Below are 13,130 nucleotides of genomic sequence, written 5' to 3' on the forward strand. Positions count from 1 at the left end.
GAGACATGAATCAACCATTATTACATAGGCTTTTTTTTTTAATTTTTTTAAACTTTTTAAAATTTTTGCGAACTGCCTTTAGTACCAAACACTTGAGATGATACTGAAATCAGGGGGGAAAGGTTCCATTGAGCTTAAAGATCATGGGAAACCTTTTCTTTGGCTAGACTAGTATCAGAAAAAGCAAAGAATTACAGGTTGCTATTGCAAAGTCCCCGGGACAGCCAGAGGGAATTTCACTCTGTCCCCAGATGAAGACAAGCTCTACTTCATCCCCATCTATTCAGAAAAAAAACAGCTTTTCAGAGAGGGTGAGTCCAGCCTTTCAGACTGGGGTCAGCAGGGCAAACCACCCCATGCAGGATGGCATTGCTATGGCAAGGTAAAGCAATATGTGGGCACATTCCCTTGTGCTTCCTCCTGGAAGAATTTACATCATTCCTTAGTAACAGCAACAGCTAAATGTTGCAAACTACCCCCTAGTTCTTTTTGGCCATTTTCTGGTATGCAAAGCATATTTTCCAGCCTGACAGGACCTTCTCCCTGCTGTAGCACAGGCTTTTGGTTGTCAGGCTCCTGGAGCAGAAACCTTCAGACCAGTGTTCTGTGTTTGGGTTTCTGCTCCAGGAACCTGACAGCTAAAGAGAGTGTCCTGGATTCCCTGTACCTCTCCCAGTGTGCTGCTCTCTCAGAGGCACCCAGCAGCTGTCCTGCTCCATAATGCACATACTATTTCACTAGAAATAAAAAGTACTTAGGAGAAAACATCTTAAAAATATTCAAATAGTATGAATAACACTTAGCTTACCTGCTTGTCACGTTTTTTTCCACACAAAAATCCTTTTGAGGGTTTGTCTCTGTCTTGCCCAGTCTTACATCTCTGTGATGAAATGGGTAAAATGCCTTTTCTGTCCTCTCAGAATGGAGATTCACCACATTTTCAGCTTCTCCATCTTCTTACACTTCTCAAACCTGACCAAACTAGTCTAAGCTAGTCCTACAGGGCAATACTTCAAAAGGCATTTTTACTGCTTAATTTTAGTATTGCAATTTACCCTCATTATTTTTAGTTCCTACCACAAACATTCCTTGTGTTAACAGATAAGTCAGGAAGACTTTAACCATGAGCTCTTTAAAAATGTGTATATAACCTCAGCAAAGTCAGGAAAGTTGGTATTGAATGTGCTCTGCTCCTGTAACATCTGCAATACCAGCACAGATGAAATGACACTGGTGCTAGTGGCCTGGTGATTTGTGCTGGGAAATTTCTGATGCAGGATTACACTCAAAAAAATTTTTTGTCAGTTTTGTCTGGCAAAAATGCAACTGTCAGAGATCCACTGCATTACCCCTGGCCCCAGCCAAGGCAGAATTCTGCCAAGGCAGAATTAGCTCATCCCTCATGTGGTCGCACGCCTGTCAGTATTGTACCTGTGGTTTAGTTTTCACCTCGGCCACTTTGCCCTCCAGACATGCTTGGAGACTGAGATATGAAGACAACATGTCGGAATGTGTGGCAAAGAAAACTGGAATAGCTGAGAGGCATTACCTCAGCTGATGGCAAGTGTTACTGACCTGCCATTCTTAGTAATCCGGATAAAGATAATTATTTCAAGGAGAAAATATTATATATAACAAAGAGCAAAATTAAGCTGGGTGGAAATGAGGCCTGTGACTTCCTTCTGTTTCTGAAATAAGCTTAGACTTGAAGAAGAGCCCTGAGTGTAGCAAAGAGTATAAACTGGGCTGTGCCCAGACACAGCAGTGTCAGTCTCTAGAACAAAATCCTTCCTCTGCACCCTTCTGCATGGGCAGCTTGTTTGTGTCCTGCCTCTGTGTCCACTCATGTCTGGTGACTGTCACACAAAAAAGGGGGGAAGCCCAGCTCTTTACTCCTCCTTCCACACCTCACTAAAGAACAATACATTCTGCAATCTTTTTTCTCTCTACCTTGAGCTTTCACCAAGACTATGAGTAGATAAACCATAAATACTATACAGACCATTCAGATCTAGCTGAGTGATATGAAAGTTTGTCTAATTAGTTGTGCAAAAGCCTTTCCAAAAATTGATTTAAATCCTTGTATTTTTTAAATAGTTTAAAGTTTTGCCCATTTCACATGCCAGATGAAACTCTGACACTGTACATGATATGGCTAGGGTGGTTAAATTTCTTCATGGTGGCTGCTGTGGGTCAGTGTTTTGGATTTGTGCTCATCATATTTTGATGAGCAGAAGTTAATCTGATTTATCGGGAAAAAAATCAAGACAATTGCACAGTGAAGCTTTTCCAACATTCACAGGTTAAAATATATCCAAGACTGTTTTAAAAAAATTGTAAACAGAAATGTACATGATCTCTTAGTTACAAATAGAAAGCTTTACCTTTATACTGGATTGTTGCATCTACAAAAAATATTCATAACATTTTTATGACAATGTGAAAGCAGCTGGAATTTATCACAGAGATTTTTTTTTCCTGTTAAAATTATAAGGACACCTTATGAGAAAAGAGACTACAAATGCAATGCAACTTTCACATAAAAAAAATTAATGCAGGTGCTTGTCCTTGATGATCTAGTACAGATAAACAGAAATTATTCATTTGTAAATATTTCCTTTTATTAATTTGGAAGCAACAAAGTATACTGCATATATATTTCTGTGTTTAAAAAGATATCTGTTCTTCTACTGCTTTGGACTTAGTGAAAACCTCCATAGGAAGTGCTTCAGTTGTATCTGAATCTCCAGTATTAAATAGATATTAAGCTTTCATGGGAACTGAGAGCTTCAGAAAATGGCTTTTAAATCTGGATGACTTGGCTTGGGAGTTTACACTGGCTGCTATCCAAGCACAAATATCCAAAAGAGCAAATTACACCTCCACACCCAGTTAGAAAGTCTTCAGGTATTAAGTTGTTTGTTAAGTAGAGTCATTGCGTTAGTAATTTTAGCTGTGTTTGTTCTTTGTGGAAGGTAACAGGCTCTTCCAGATAGTTTCAAAACACGGCAGGGCAAAACTTGATCTTATTAAAACTAAGTTTCTACATGAACTGTTGTTTCTCGCTTCACAGGCTTCCTCTACTCATCTCAGCCAAACTTACTGTCAGTGTGTTTTCCTCTCTAAAATACTTTTTTCACAAACATTTGTTTCAGAAACTGCCTTAAAAGCCTTTGTTTTAGGGAAAACAAGCAAAATCACAATTTTTACAGCAGACCCATTTGTTTGTATTTTTAGTCTTGTTATTTTATATTTCCCACAAATGAAAGAAAAACTGTACCTCTCTCTTGCAGAAAAGTCCTGTTACTTTTTTTAAAATTTAAAATTAAAAGGTCAATAAACCTGATAAATGCTTTCTAAGCTAGTTTAGACTTCTAAATAGAATGTATTACTTAAAGCCGTAGCTCAGTTCTTATCAATGAATACCTTATTATAGAAGTATGCTAAGAATTATTTTCTGAATATGTTTGTCTTCAGAAAGCAAGGGTGACTTAATGGTTACACTAATAAAAATTTGTTTCACTTGGCCTTTTGCTGTTGTACTGGGAAATTTCTCTTGGAACTGTCATTTTTCCTCTGCATCAGCAATGAAACTTCCCAGCTAGTTTCAGAGAAGGGCAAGATTTATTCTAACTCACAGAGGAGCAACTGGAGGTAGAGTTCAGTTCAAAGGCTGATATATATGCAACCTACAAGCCCAACTTGTTCCTCTGGCTGCATGGGACTCCTTGCAGGAGGAGGAAAGGCAGGATTGTGTTTTGCAGAGGGAAAGAGTGCTTTAACTCTTACTGTATGAAACCACAATGCAACCCAAAGGAAGTCTGCTGTGCAGTGCCTGGTGAAGATAACCTTCCCAACAGAGGACTCCAGTGCAGTGCCATGCCCTCAGTCACCTGTGTATCTGCAGGGTGTCTGCAGACTACTGACATAACCTTGTCAGAGATGGATCTGTGGCAACCAGACATGCAGGAATTGCAGGCACAACTCTCAAACTTCCTCTGCCTTGCATACTGCTGCAGAATTGCCGTGCAGGCTCCTTTCCCCTCACCAAGGAGCTCAGCTGCCCCTCAGGCTCAGTGACTACCGCTGACACCGGCCAGGGAGGTTTGAATTATGCCAGCCCTCAGGGGTGACTCATCCTTCTCTTGTCCATGTCTCAAAGCATGCTCAAAATCAGCATATTTCAGCTCACATACAGTTTCTAAGCCAGAAAACTTTCAGCTACCACTGCTCTGGCTCGTATGGTTTATTTCCAAGTTTAAGAGGCATGAATGCCTCCTTGTTGGCTGAATTTGTAATCTGCAAATGACAGGATAGGTTTTCTTTTGCCTTCTCAGTCCTCTGTGGAATTTCTTGTAAATTCAGCTGCGGCATAGACACCAGAGCTTGTTTTGCAAGATATGCAGAAGAGGGCTGGTAGCATAAGTAAACACAGCATAAGCCTTGAGGCTTCTTTCCAGCCAGCTGTCAAAGCTTTGAAACTATCGTGTGTTTAAGGCACTGAAAGGACCATGGAGCATGAGCCTGATGGAATGCTTGGTATTCATTTATCTCTGGAAGTTTACACGTCCTGCTTGATGAATTAGAGCTACAAAGTGATGAAGTGAAAGATGAAAGAAGCTGCAAAGGAGTAAGAGCTTCTGCAGTTATAAAAACTGCTTGAAAACTTGTGTTCACCAAGCAAAACTTTTGATTGAAATTACTTTAAGGGATGGACAATTGATATTATACCTTACCAGATTGCACCCTGATGGTGCTTGACTCCAGTATGATTTCTAACAATTGGTCTAGAAAAGGACAATATTTTCTATTTAATGGATAGTGTGAGCTCTGAAGCTGAATCATGAGTAGATGTCTGACTCTGTGTCGTAGGGGAAGGTAACAGGAGAGGGAATGAGCTAGAAGTACTCCCTAACCACAGAACCTTCTGCTTTTTTTAGGCATCAGCTGTAGCACAGTCCTAAGTGTCCACAAAGTTTTGCAGATGATGAAGCAACCAATTTGCAGTTAATACTGTATGTAAACAGCCTGCACTGCAAACTTCTTAAGAGTGATTTATTCATTTGCGTATTTGCCAATTTAATTTAGCCAAAATAGCAGTCTGATGATGCAAGGTGACTGCAAAAGCTGCTGAAGAATTTATTTAAGCATCCAGAAAACAATGTTTAGCAGTAGATCTGCCATGCAGGCCATTTAAGTCATACAACACTGTTTCCGTAGTCACACCGTGTGGAAAAACTTCTATAAGCAGAGAAATGTGTGGTGTATTTCTTGAGAGGGATGGAAAGCCAGCTCACTGTAGGTCTCCAGCTGATGCTCTGTCTTGCTGAATGTCATCACCCTGTGCTCCCTCTGTAGTCGCTGGGAGGAGATAAGCATCTCCAGTAAGTAACTGAGAATTTGGACGCTCTGATTCATCATCTACAGGAGACTTCCTCTCCAGTGGCTGCCCAGGGAGGCAGTGCTCCTATTTGCTTTACCCAAGTAAACTGCTTAAAGTTAAATATGCTAAAGAGTTCTCCAGACTAGCCAGGGAAATCCCAATGCTTTCTTCCATTGTCATTTCCTTTTCTGTCCAGGAAAGCAAGTTACGCAGAATTTGTGTTTTAAATATGTGCATTCTCTTCTACAAATGAGAAAGGCATATCTAGACTTCCCAATATCTTTTTCTCACAGAAATAATCAGGTTTATTTTACTTTTTTTTATCCCCAACTGCATTAAGATTTTGGGAATGGTTTGGGCCTACTCAGCTCCTTTCCTCTTAAGAGGAAATTAAATTTTATGCTCCTACAGCTGGATGGTTGTCTCTTTCTGGGAGAAGTAGCTTCTCTGAGGGATCACCTTTCCAGTGAGGGGTTGATTGCATGAGGAAAGGAGAAGGGTGAGCAAAGCACACTGATGCCTTGTGTTCAAGGGATTTACAGTGGGTGGGAAGGGAATAGATTAGGAGTGTTTGGATACCAAGTCTAACATCCTCTCATCAATCACTCTTTGTCACTTACATCGATAACCAGTTACAAAGAGTTTTTGAATTACTGTTGACCACCTCTTTTGCTTCTCTCCTCTCAAAGTCTGTTGTTGGTAGCATGTAATCAGTCATTTGTGTATTTAAATCTAATTGTATACTTTAGATGCAAAGAAGAGGAAAACTGGGAGCTCTTGATTAAAAGATGGAGATGGCTTTTGCAAACAGAGACTGAAGAAAATTACTTGCAGCTCATGACTTCCAGGAGGAACAGCAAGTTGTGCCTGTTGCTGGTGCTACAACTCCTGACTGGGGGCAGAAAGGTCCATAGATATTTTCATGGGCCATAATTATGTACATGAGTAGAAAATTTGGTCATTAGAGGATTCTCTAGCTTCAGTAAACTAAGCAAGAATCCAAAGCTGAAATCTGTATACTAGAAAAACAGAAGCTGTAAATGCAGTACCAATTTTCAGATAGAAGTAAAATAAACATTAAACAGATAACCATGGGGAGCAATGGAATATCCAGCAAGCAAAAGCCTTGCGTCAGGACCAGATAGATTCTGAATTATCTACTTTGTTTCTAATGCATGACAAGTAAAATTATTGTAATGGTCCCCTCTAGCCTTAAAACTATGAACTGCTTCCTATGATGCAGCAACCTAACTCAGCAGGCCGACAGGAGAAGGACTTTATTGCACCAGCCACTGCTCCTGAAACCACACCCCAAAGGAAAGGTGCTTGCAAGGGAATTGGTGTGGTAGGTTAATGAAAGGCAACAGTGACCCGTGCAGAGAGAGGATTCATTCATCCTGCTCTCTGAAGAACCACACTTTGCACCAGCTGGGGCAGGACAACCAAGAGAAGCACCTGGAAAAATCACAGCTGAGAGTGAAAACTGGGATTCAAGAAAGTTCTTCCACTGGTGTTGGTGGTCCAGCTCTCTGGTTTTGCATTCTGTGTCTGTGCCATCTTTCGTGAAGGTGGTGCCTTTCTTCCCCAGGAAAAAGTTTCAAGTGAAAACCCAGATTCCAGCACCCACCACAAAGTTTCCTCAAGTTTTCCTTCCTCCGACTCAAAAACTGGTTGAGCATGAACTGTGTACTTTTCTGAAGTAAGAAACAAAATTAGACGTGATTTAGAAAAATATGAAGGTTTTGATTACCTTTCTTAAAACCATTTAAACTTTACAGTAAAATGTTATTTTTTTCCCTAAAAGGAGAAACTCCAAGATTGTGCCAAGAGTTAAAAATGAATCACATAAGATTTTCCAGCCATTTCTGGTGATAAGCAGCAAAGAACAGCCACCATAGTGGGAGTTTGGTAGAGTTTTTTTTTGAAGTACTGGCTTTTTATTCATGATAAATCATGGTTGAATTTTAAGAGGATTCTTAGAAGCATTGTTCCCCCCTCTAATCTATGGATTTGGTATAAGTGGAAAGAGCTGTGTCTATTAAAGAGAATGACAGTCTGCTTTTTGCTTACTTAGCAATTTCCATACCAAACTACCAACTGCGTCACTGCCTTTCTCAGCCGCTTCCTAAATCCAGTTGGACCAGTACAGTGAGGCTGACTTACTACCCTTCTTTTAGCTTTTTTGACAGCTGTTAAGAAGACTATTAACTCATTTTAGATGACCATGTGTTTCACACAGAGGGAACCAATAACATTCATTTTCTACAGACTTCTCCTATTGGCCTATTATAGGCACCTGGTCCAACAATCCAATATATTCCTTTATTCTGACAGGGTTTTTTAATAGATTCTTTACATTTCTGGTTTTGTTTGCAGTTCCTTTCAAGTCTCAGTGATTTCAAATCCTTTCAAATATCTGAGCAATTGCTTGGAAGGGAAAAAAACCCTAAAGATTCCTTTTAAAGAAAGATTCTATTGCACACAACACAAAAATTTTCATGTTTCCAGGGCCAGAAGTTAGACTCAATGACTCTTGAGGAATCTTGAATGTGATTTTAGGATTTCCCACTGTTATTACCATTATTAACAATATTGCTACTATTATAAAACAATTATACAACGTTGTGATTTTTATGAATGTGACTAAACCCAAATTCTCTTCCAGAAAGAATTAAAAACAGGAATTAGAGATGTGCATATGCCTTCAGGCTATGATCTTATTGGCATCATGGAGACCAGAGGTGTGGTAGGATGGCTCCTATGAGAGTGCTGGAGGGGAAGGGAAACATGCAGGTTCTTTAGAGAGGACAAGTAGGGAAGACAAGGAGGTGGTGTGGCGCTCTAAGTCAGTGATCTGTTGGAGTGCATGGAGCTCTGCTTGGGGATGGATGAAGAGCCAACCAAAAGCTTGATGGCCAGGATTAAAAGGAGAGCAGGGACAGGTGGTTTTGTAGTGGGGGGGTCTGATACAGACCATGGGACCAGGAAGATTGGAAGATGAGACTCTCTATGGACAGATAGGAGCACCCTTACACTCACAATCCCTGGTGCTCATGGGGGGACTTCAGGATATCTGTTGGAGGGACAACACAGCAATTCAGGAGATTCTTGGAATAGTGCCAATAGAGAATTCCTTCTTCAGGTGGCAGAGGAGCCAACAAAAAGAGGTGCTGTGCTGTGCCTTGTTCTACAAACAGGGAGAGGCTTGCAGCGAATGTGAAGCTCTGGGGCAGCCATGAATTGGTGGCATTTAAGATCCGCATAGCAGTAAGGAGGGTGCACAGCAAGTTCCCTACCTTGGCCTTCAGGCACATTTTGGCCTCTTCAGTCATCTGCTTCATAAAACGCCAGAGAATAAAGTGCTGGAGGGAAGACAGGCTCCAAAACAATGGTTAATATTCAAGGATAACCTCCTCCAAGCTCAGGAATGATGCATCCCAGTGAAAAGGAAGTCAGGCAAGAGCACCAGAAGGCCTGTGTGGAGGAACTAGGAGCTCCTGGACCACTCAAACATAAAAAGGAATGAGGGTGGACGCAAGGAGGGGTAGTCTGGGAGGTAAACAGAGAAATTGTCCCAGCAGCCAGAGATGAGGTCAGGAAAGCTAAATCCCTGAGAAAATTAAATTTGGCCAGGGACATAAAGGGCAACAATAAAACTTTCTGAAGTTTGGTTGGTGACATAAGAAAGACAAGGAAAAATATGGGTCCTCTCAAGAAGGAAATGAGAGAGCTGGTTACCTGAGGTATGAAGAAGACAGGTGTACTCAAGGACCTAATCTATTAAATCTTCATCTGCAAGTGCTCTGTCCACATCACCCAATTCACTGAAGGTAAAGGCAGGATCTGAGAAAATTAAGAACTGCCAGCTGCAGGAGAAGATCAGGTTCAAGAACTAGGGAACCTGAAGGTGCAGAAATCCATAGGATTTCTGTCACTTATGGGAAAAGGGGAAGCATAAATCAAATTTTTAAACAGGTAAACAAGAAAGACCTGAGGAACTGCAGTCAGTCAATCTTATTTCAGTGCCCAGCAAGACCATGGACCATGGCACCAGATGGTCCTGGAAATTGTGATGAGGGAAATGAAAAATAAGATGATTGATAACAGTCAACATGGCTTCACTAAGGGTAAATCATGCCTGACAAATTTAGTGGCCTTCTACATCATGGTTACAAAGCTGGTGGATAAGGGAAGAGCAACTGATGTCATCCACCTGGGCCTGTGAAAAGCATTTGACACTGTCTGGCACAACATCCTTATCTTTAAACTGGAGAGACATGAATTTGATGGATGGTCAGTTGGTCAATAATGAATTGGCTGAATGGTCACAAATGAAAAAATTGTGATCAGCTGTGGCTTGATTTCTGCGTGGAGACCTCTGATGAGTGGCATTACGCAGAGTCGATACTGGGAATGTCACTGTTTGAAATCTTTGTCAGTGTCACGGGCAGTGGAATCAAGTGCATCCTCAGCAAGTTTGCTGCTGACACCAAGCTGGGTGGTGCAGCCAACAAAGGGAAGGAATGCCATCCAGAGAGACAGGGACAGGCTTGAGAGGCTGACCCAGGTGCAATAATGCAATGTGCGAAGTACTGCAAAGTGCAAGGACCTGGATCAGGGCAATTCCAAGCACAAATGCAGGCTTGGCAGAGAATGGATTAAGAGCTCGGAGGAGAAGGACCAGAGTCTGTTAGTTGATAAGTTCAACATGAACCAGAAACGTGCACTTGCAGACCAGAAAGCCAACCACAACCCGAGCTGGACCAAAAGCAGCATGGACAGCCGGTCAAAGGAGATTATTCTGCCCCTCTGCCTGCTCTTGTGAGACACCACCTGGAGTGCTGCATCTAGCTCTGGGGCCCTCAGCATAAGAAGGGTGTGGACCCATTGGAGAAAGTCCAGAGGAGGGCGTTGACTATGATCAGAGGGCTGGAACACCTCTCCCATGAAGACAGGTTGAGAGAGTAGGAGTTGTTCAGTCTGGAGAGGAGAAGGCTCTAGGAGATGACTTATAGCAGCCTTTCAGTGCCTGAAGGGGGCCGACAAGAAAGTTAGAGAGGGTCTTTTTACAGGGGCATGTAGCGATAGGACTAAAGGGAATGGCTTTGAACTGAAAGAGATTAAGTTTAGATTGGATATATAAGAAATTCTTTTCTGTGAGTGTCGTGAGACACTGGAATTTGACTCTGGTTGCCCAGAGAAATTGTGGATTCCCCATCCCTGGATGTGCTCAGGACCAGGCTGGATAAGGCTTTGAGCAGCCTAGTCTAATGGAAGGTTTCCTACCCATAGCAGCGAGGGTAGATCTAGGTGATCTTTAAGGCCCTCTCAAGTAGAACCATTCTATGACAAGACACTTGTCATTAATTAACAAAAAAAGATAGAATACAGTTACAGTCAGGTCATAGTCCAAAGGTGAGAGGGCAAGAAAGGTATAAATGGTTAGCAGAGTTTCCTATCCTTGCAGAACAGACAGAACCCTCTTTATTGCTTCCTGGAGTTGCATTGTCCCAGTCAACTTGAAGTCCGTGCTTGGTTGAAATAGACTTACATTAAGGTTTCACATACCTTTCTAAAGCTAGTTTGGCAGACCTACACTTCTCAGGTACACAGCTGAACCAGAGAATGAGGGGTTCTGCCTTGCTGGAGTTCAGCTTATCACCTTGGATGTGGGGTACAGAAACTGTTTATCACTCAGTTTCCTGAGTGACTGGTTGTTTTCTTAGGTGTGTGCCAGTACTCAGTGCACTATAAAGCCACACCTCTCCATTTTCACCACTCTCATTCCTTGTCTAATTACGTGTGCACTGTCATATGTTGTGAAAGCAACTGGATAACTTGCTAATATCATGACAATGCTTCCTTCTGGTTTTTTGTTGTTGTTGTTGTTGAGGCATCAGTTTTATATTTAAGAGTGATTGAGACATTTTTTAGTGTTTAATCTTTGCTTCTTCTGACAACATCATCTATGCATCAGAGTCATAAAAATATAAACTGCTGGTAATGATTTACTTTTTACAGAACTAAACACTAGTGTGAAATCCAATATTTGAATACTTAATACCTGTTTTCCTTTCATTGGCTTCACCTACCCATCCTTTGCCTTTGTGTAAAAGAAACCCAAATAGTTTCAAAGTGCCCCAGAAAGCTCAAAGATGACAGAGGGTTGTGTGTTTTTTCTACATTTGCTACAACAGGCAGCTTTCTCTCAAGGTCAAAGTTCGGAACATGTCTAGCTGAGAAACAGATGGAGAGGAAAGGCAAGGAGGGAATGACTATAAATTCAGTGAAATGTCAGACAACTTAATTTTGCATCAGCATCTTTTGGCAGATGCCAGGTGTTTATATGTTCCCACCATATTGATTAACTTCTGAATGTGTGTTCATGCACACTGTCATATTTCCTGCATGGATTAGATATACCAAACAGAGATCAGAGAATGCACCTGTGTATCTTCCATTGCAGCAAGGGACCTCTCCTCAGCAATGACACCAGAAGAGTGAGCTGGGGGCTGGGAAAAGTGGAGGGCATGGTAGAGGCCTAGAGAATGAAAACCCCCACTGCAGGTACCAGGGGAGGACCTACCACAGTGACAAGGTCTTCCCCAGGGGACACCTCTGAGACAACCCCTAAAATGCCCCAGGACTCAGTACCAGTCCCTGCAAGCACTGCAAGTTTGTACTGCCACTGGGGGTGTGCATTAGCTACGAGCAGAAAAATAGACACTTTTACATTTATGTGGCTCAGGTCTGAAACATTTTAGCCAAAATGCCATGCAAACAAAATTAGAAAAATCCATATCTTCTGGTTTTAAAGGGCTTTCTAGAGGCAATATTCCCACATAAATCAGCAGAAAGGGGGAAATAGCAAAAAACCTCCTATCAACCAACCAAACAACCAACCAAAAACTAGATTAGTCAACATGGAGAATACCTATTTCCCTAGATTTTCTCATATACCTAGAATGCTTGTTCGAATTATTTAAACTAAGCATGACTTAAAATTATCATGTGTCCTTTAGATATCATATATAGGGTGAGTGAGAACTTGGCACTTGCTCCCCCTGTGCTCAGAGGCAGCACTGTCATCATCATGGGCGTTGGGAGCTGTGGTGTCTGTAAAAACTGTGAGTAAACAACAGAAAGCAGGGAGTTTTCACAGGTGTAGTAAAAGGATCTGAAACTTTTCAGAGGGACAATGTCTTTCCTCCATGTGATGGTGACCAAACCAGAAAATTAGTGTCTAAAGATTCAAAAGGAAACAGATCTGGATAAAATGCAGAACCTTATAAGAAATCTAAATCTCTGCATTGTATTCACAATTAAGAGACAAATATTTTTGTAAGATGTATTTTTTAAAATGAAGCTTCAATAAATACCAAAGTGGATATTTGCTTGCGCAGAATCTTGGTCGTACATGTAATCCCAGTAATTGCTTCCTTTTAATTAGGCTTGTAATAGGTACCCAACCCAGTCTAGATGTTCTCCAACAACTTGTCTGAGATGTCCATGGGCCAGATTGCAACAGAAGCTGACAATGGAATAGCACACCATGAGCCTGCCCATCATCAAGTGACCAGCACAAGGCTTGGTCATATCTTCAGCTCACACAGAGTTTGGAACTCAGGCATAGCTAAATCCCACCTGGCTAACTAAGTGCCTGCCAATAAAGGCACCACAGGGTGTGATACTAAAAGCACAGTCATTTTAACTTTCTCAAGAGGCAGAAAGAGCCATCTCTGGAGGC

This window comes from Serinus canaria, chromosome 2 (genome assembly GCF_022539315.1).
Source record: "Serinus canaria isolate serCan28SL12 chromosome 2, serCan2020, whole genome shotgun sequence".
NCBI lineage: Eukaryota > Metazoa > Chordata > Aves > Passeriformes > Fringillidae > Serinus > Serinus canaria.